This window comes from Sphaerodactylus townsendi, linkage group LG01, assembly GCF_021028975.2.
Source record: "Sphaerodactylus townsendi isolate TG3544 linkage group LG01, MPM_Stown_v2.3, whole genome shotgun sequence".
Lineage (NCBI taxonomy): Eukaryota > Metazoa > Chordata > Lepidosauria > Squamata > Sphaerodactylidae > Sphaerodactylus > Sphaerodactylus townsendi.
In genome coordinates, this window is record NC_059425.1 from 17,284,233 (window position 1) to 17,291,114 (window position 6,882).

Here is a 6,882-nt window from a genome sequence, read left to right on the forward strand (position 1 = left end):
ACGTAAGAGAATATTTTTAAATGTGTACATTTTAAAAGGCGTCCCGCAAATCAGAGGTTTCGCTTGAGATGTTGAAGAGTTACTATTACAGTGGTGGGATCCAAAAATTTTAGTAACAGGTTCCCATGGTGGTGGGATTCAAACTGTGGCGTAGTGCCAATGGGGCTGGGCTGGGCACAATGGGGCGTGGCTGGGCATTCCGGGGGAGGGGCATTCCTGGGCGGGGCTGTGGCAAGGACGCAGCCACTGCGCCGGTCCTTGGGCGGGAAACGAATGCATGCAGGCGCAGGCTGCCACGCATGCTGGTGCACCTCCTGCTAGACTGCTTCAAGTTCTGCGCGCTACTGCTGAGAGGAGGGGCGTAACTAAGGCAAAAATCACGTGGCAAAATCACCCATTAGTAACCCCCTCTCGGCACACACAAATAATTAGTAACCTACTCTCCGGAACCTGTGGGAACCTGCTGGATCCCACCTCTGGCTATGCATAACATCGTCTCCTGACGTTTAGTGGTTGGCTCCGCCTTCTGTAGCAGCCATTTTATAGTTTCACCCCCACCTTATGTCAGAATTCCAAAGGTGTCCACAAGCTGGAAAAGGCTGGGGATCCCTGCTTTGAGCAGATAATGCAGTTGCCTGGGTATGGTACACATTTTTGGCATGAGGAGAAATGATCTTGCAGCTGTTTTAATAAACTGGTGCCAACCTACTCCTGGTATGCTGAGTTTTTAGCTGGGCACTTCTGGGTTATAAATGAACCGTCACTTGCTCTCAACAAAACTCCTGTGGCTACAACTGTCAGAACATGTGTTTAGATGAGCAAAATCGAAATGACAGCTGGACCCTCCTCCTAGCTGGTGCCCTGTGCAGATTCGGACTGAGTGCACAGCTTGAACCGTGTGCAAAGCCTGATAAGGTGAGGGCACCTGATTGGTACTACTTTTGTATATAGTTAGCACAGACAGCAGAGTGAGGTGTGCCTGCAAACACCTGTGGTCTGACGAAGCACTTTGTCAGTAGATGGCAATAAATAGAACTGCACTGGTGACTGTGTGTCTGTCAGTTCTTGTCTACATTGCGTCCTGCAAGGTGGTCTACTCTGAGTAAATCCGCTGCTTCAACAACAACACTGCAGATCGGGTAGGAATTAAAAGTATAAAGTTTGGCCTGGAACAATATCCTAGTGGTGGAAACAACCTGTGATATTTCTGCCCGAAGTGAAACTGCTATGCAAAAGTATCCCCACGTTACATTTCTTGCCAGGTAAGATGGTCAACTGAGATATTTCCTCAAGAACCCCTCTCACCTGGAAATGAGGTGATAGCTTTTAGATGCAAAGTCTTTTCTGTGGTGGCACCCTACAGATGGGAGTCCCGGACAAAGAATGTTCCCCTAGCACTATGTTTGTTGCCATTTAGATGCCACATGAAGTCTTTGTAGGCTTAATGGGGGTGGGGAGGTGGGGGCACACAATAGGCTTTTGTTGGCTTAGTTTTTAATGTTGCCCTTTTAATACTGCTGCTTTTTATTTTGCTGTTGCTATTTAGTGTTTTTATTTAGTGTGTTTTTGATGTATCACATGCTGCTAGGATGAATAAGCCTCCATTTTGTTAGGAATATAAGAAAGCTGCTGGATCAGATCACTGGTCCATCTCGTCCAGCATCCTGTCTCCTGCTGTGGCCAATCACGTATTCTGAAGGGCGAACAACGAGGCATAGAAGCAAAGGCCTTCCATTATAGCTCCTCCAAGCAGTGCTGCCTCCTAGCAGTAAGTTTTACAGGTTGACTGCCTCTGGATCTGGAAGTTCCATTTAGTAGTCATGTGGCACTTCTGCTTTTGCCCGATCAAATACTGTACAGAGAGCAATACTGTACAGAGAGCAATTCTAGGCAAGTCTACATAGGAAAGTGCCTTAAAATTGCAGCCATAATCTGCCATCACTAAGCAAGAATGGGGGTGGGCTGGCCCTCCATGGGGAATGTCTTGTTGAAAGACCACCTACCTACTCCTTCATTATCTTAGCCAGCCACTGAGGTCATTTTTGGAAGCCCTTCATCAGGTGCTTCTGCCTTCTTAGGTTTGGTGGGTGAGAACCTGGGCCTTTTCACAGCTGGAAGATAGATTATGTTCAGCTTGGGGAAAGGGCCTTCTCAGTAGTGGCATCAAATCTTCTCCCCAGGGAGACTGGTCTGTCTCCTTCTGAAGAAGAATTTGGATTTATACCTTTTCTCAACCGTAAGGAGTCTTGAAATATACTAACATCTGGGTGACCCAGATTCAAATCCCAACTCTGTGACAGAAGCTCACCGGGTGATCTCGGGTCAGTCGCTCTCTCTCAGCCTAACCTACTTCACAGGGTTGTTGTGAAGATAAAATGGAGCAGGGGAGAATAATGTGAGACAGTTTAGGTCCTGAAGAAGAGTTCGTTTTTATATCCTGCAGGGACGTCTCCATGAAAGCGGTCAGACAAGTGAACCTGAAATATACTATTTTCCCGTGGGTAGCCGTGTTGGTCTGCAGTAGAAAAATCAAGTTTTGAGTCCAAGGACCACCTCAGAGATCTGATGAAGGGAGCTATGATTATTGAAAGCGTTTACCCCCAAAATCTTGTTGGTTCTATGGTGCTACTGAACTCATATCTAGCAAAACGCTGGACAGTGTTCATGCGTAGCCCTTCGTAGCTGTGCAAAAGACACAAGAAGAGTTGGTTTTTATTCTTCTTTTCTCTACCATAAGGAGTCTCAAAGCAGCTTACGAACTCCTTTCCCTTCCTCTACCCATAGCAGACACTTTGTGAGGCAGGTGGGGCTGAGAGAGTTCAAGAGAACTGTGACTGGCCCAAGGTCACACAGTGGGCTTCATGTGGAGGAGCAAGGAACCAAACCCGGTACTCCAGATAAAAATCCACCCCTCTTAACCACTATACCATTTTTATCGCTGTCTTCTGCCAGACAACATTTTGTTTTGTTTTTCATCCACTCCATGATCCTCCTTCCCTGTCCAGTGTTTCCATTTATATTTTATTGTAGCTCTGGTTTTAATGGTTTTAAATATGTGTTTGTTGGTTGGTTTTAATCTCCTTTTAAGAGGAGGTTTTGCTACGGGTGCTTTTATTTGTCAGCTGCCTCAGTGGTCCTGTGAGAACAAAATGCCAAGGTTATAGTTTTGCAAATAAAAATACAAAGACTATTCACCTGCTGAATAATAGCAACGGCGGGATAACTGGAAAAACCACTGAATTTTTATTAGAAGTGCTCAAGTCAAAGACATAATGGAAGCTTGGCCACCTCTTCTGTACCAACCTTTCGTGCTTTGTCCAGTTTTATGTCCTGTTTTAACACCCGCTCTGTCCTGTATTCTGTTTTATTGATATGCCTAACAAAAAATAATAATAAATAGAATAAACCGGGAACAAACTCTTTAGAGACCTCTGGGAAGCACAGGCACTGTGGCTATTATTTTGTCTATTTTGAACTGATCAAGTACTCCTAGCAGCAGTCTAAGGATCTCTGGCTGTCAAAATCTTGTTCCTCTTTAAGGGGCTGCTGGTCTGAGGGTCAGGCTCCCTTCATACCAAAACTTCCTTCTCAGCCAGTTCAAACCAACCAGTCGAGCCTCTTTCTCATCTCCAGTCCCTTGGCCTCCATTCAGAGGTGGGATCCAGCAGGTTCTCACCAGTTCCCGAGAGTGGGTTACTAATTATTTGTGTGTGCCGAGAGGGGGTTACTAATTGGGTCCGTTTTTCCATCTCCACGCCTCCCCGAGAGGCATACTGTCTTTGAACATGAAGGTTCCATATATCAATTGCGACTAATAATGTAACTCCCTGAACTGGGTTGATCCCTTCCAGGTACTGCAATTCATTGATTCTCAGTCTTTCATACCTTTTATCTCACCAGTGTTTCACCATTGCTGTGTTCAGATTTGTGAGTTGGGGCATTTTCTATAATGTGATGATGATTTAGAAATGACCTGGTGCAAAAAAAAATTGGGGGGTCGTGGTGGGGTGGCTGCCCATGGGGCGGGGGCATCCAACTCAGGTTTTGCCCAGGGCTCAGGTTTGCCTAGGTACGCCTCTGCCCCCTTTGCTGGGGGAGGGGGGGCTGGCAAGGGAACCTGTTACTAAAAATTTTGGATCCCACTCCCTTTTTACACCAGTCAGAAGGGCTGGTTTTAATCCGTCCAGGATTTCCTCCACCTGCTGGCAAGTCTGCTGAAATCAAATTTTGCTTTTTTTCTTGCGTAGGATCCCTACAACTGAGCTCCCCTCCCAGTTTCCAAGTGCCCACTGCCAGTACATGCATGCACACTCTGCCAGCTTACATGCATGCCAATCTACCTACTCTCTTGCTTGTTGCCTGGGTGTCCTTGGTTCTGACACATGGATCATACCCACTCTCATTCCTCCCCCCCTCCGCTGGATAAATAGCCTTGGGATTGAAGAAGAAGAAGAGTTGGATTTATACACCTCCCTTTCTCTCCTGCAAGGAGACTCAAAGGGGCTTACAAGCTCCTTGCCCTTCCCCCCCTCACAACAAACACCCTGTGAGGTGGGTGGGGCTGAGAGAGCTCAGAAGAACTGTGACTAGCCCAAGGTCACCCAGATGGCATGTGTTGGAGTGCACAAGCTAATCTGGTTCCCCAGATAAGCCTCCACAGCTCAAGTGGCAGAGCAGGGAATCAAACCTGGTTCTCCAGATTAGACTGCACCTGCTCTTAACCACTATGCCACTGCTGCTCTTAACCACTATGGCATTGCTGCTGGATTCTGCATTTGGCTCCTCCCACCCTTCCTTTCTCTGCCACACAGTCCTTCCTTGGCCTTCCCTCCACAGTCTGAAGATCTACGAAACTTATTTATTCATTTATTTATGTTATTTATAGTCCACGTTTCTCACTTTTGGACTCAAGGAGGATGTCAACTGAGTGTCTCAGTGCAGTCGACTTGATGGGGCATTAAATGAGCAATGCAAAGCAACGCAGTAGGAATGAGGGTTGTAGAAGAACCGGAAGTCTGAGCACAGAACTGAAGCAAGACATAAGAATTAACGTATTAAATTATTCAAATTACATGTGTTACCCGCAATAAAATAAAAGAAGCACAATGTTTATTTTATATTATTCCCTGTTCATCTCGTCATAAAATGTTCAGATAGTTTTTTTAAGGTCCCCATCGTGCACGTGACTGTTGGAGGCATCCAGGTCTGACTCACGAAACTACACCCTCCGCTCGAATGGTCCTGCAGCTGAAACATAAAGGACTCATGTAACATCACAACCACAACCAAACCCAGGAAGAACACCTTTAGCCGTGGCTACCACCTTTTGTCCCCTGATGGGATCAAACCGATAAGGTCCTAGACAGGAGCCTTGGGCCACCTATGAGATCACCCACAACAGAGAAGACCTTGCTCCACCCCTGAACTTGCCTTCCACCAATGAGAAAATAGGACCTTTAATTATTTACCCTCCTCCCTTGTGTTTGAATTTTTCCCCTATAAATGGTGTTGCAAGTGCCTTGTTTGGCGCATTCGTTTTAGTAAAGTGTTCCTGCTTCAAGATTAAATGTGGATAAAACATTTGGAGCGAAAACTACCGGATCACAGCCACACAGTCCAGAAAACCCACAACTGCTGTTTGGAGGTGGTTTTCCATTGCCTACCACAACCCTGATATTCCCTAGTGCCAGCGGGGTGTAGTAGTTAACTCTAATCTGGAGAAAAGGGTTTTATTCCCCACTCCTCAACATGAGCAATAGACTAATCTGATGAACCGGATTTGATTCCCCACTCCTCCACATGAGTAGCAGTCAGTAATCTGGTGAACCAGGTTTGTTTCCACACTTTTACACATGAAGCCTCCTGGGTGACCATGGGCTAGTCACAGTAATCTCCAAATTCTCTCAGTCCCACCTGCCTCACGAGATGTCCGTTGCAGGAAGAGGAAGGGAAGGAATCAGTGGTGGGATCCAAAATTTTTAGTAACAGGTTCCCATGGTGGTGGGATTCAAACTGTGGCGTAGCACCAATGGGGCGGGGCGGGGCTCGATGCGGGCATGGCTGGGCATTCCGTGGGCAGGGCTGTGGCAAGGACGCAGCCGCTGCGCCAGTCCTTGGGTGGGAAACAAATGCACGCAGGCGCAGGCTGCCATGCATGCTGGTGCACCTCCTGCTAGACTGCTTCAAATTCTGCGCGCTGCTGCTGAGAGGAGGGGTGTAACTAAGGCAAAAATCACGTGGCAAAATCACCCATTAGTAACCCCCTCTCGGCACACACCAATAATTAGTAACCTACTCTCGGGAACCTGTGAGAACCTGCTGAATCCCACCTCTGGAAGGAATGTGTAAGCCACTTTGATTAGAAAAGCCAGGTATAAAACCAAGCTCTTCTTTTCTTCTTAAAGGCTTTCTATTCAAATGCTTGCTGGAGTTGGCCCTACTTAGCTTCTGAGATCTGATGAAATCAGGCTAGCCTGGGCTTACAAAATATGATTATTTTACTTCATTTTATAGCCAGCCTTTCACTCTTATGGAGACCCAAGGCAATTTACGTTGTTTATGTGGTAAGATAGACTGCAAACATGTAATCGCCTGGGTCCCCAGACGATTTAGTCCAAAAGCAGGATTTTGAAATGTGCCTGGAACTGGCTATTGGTATAGCGCTGGCAAAATCCCATCTTTCCTCCTTGTTCAAGGTGACATTTCTGAACAGGACTCAATACCCACCCACCCCCGCTCCCCTTCTACATAATCAGGGTACGAAGTCCTATCTCTAGACAAGGAAATGATAATGGTCTGGTTTTTTTAAAAAAATAGCAGTAGCAGCCTTTGTTAGGTCTGGTTTACATATGAAGGAGAATGAGGTGGCAGAGCCCTGAAGAG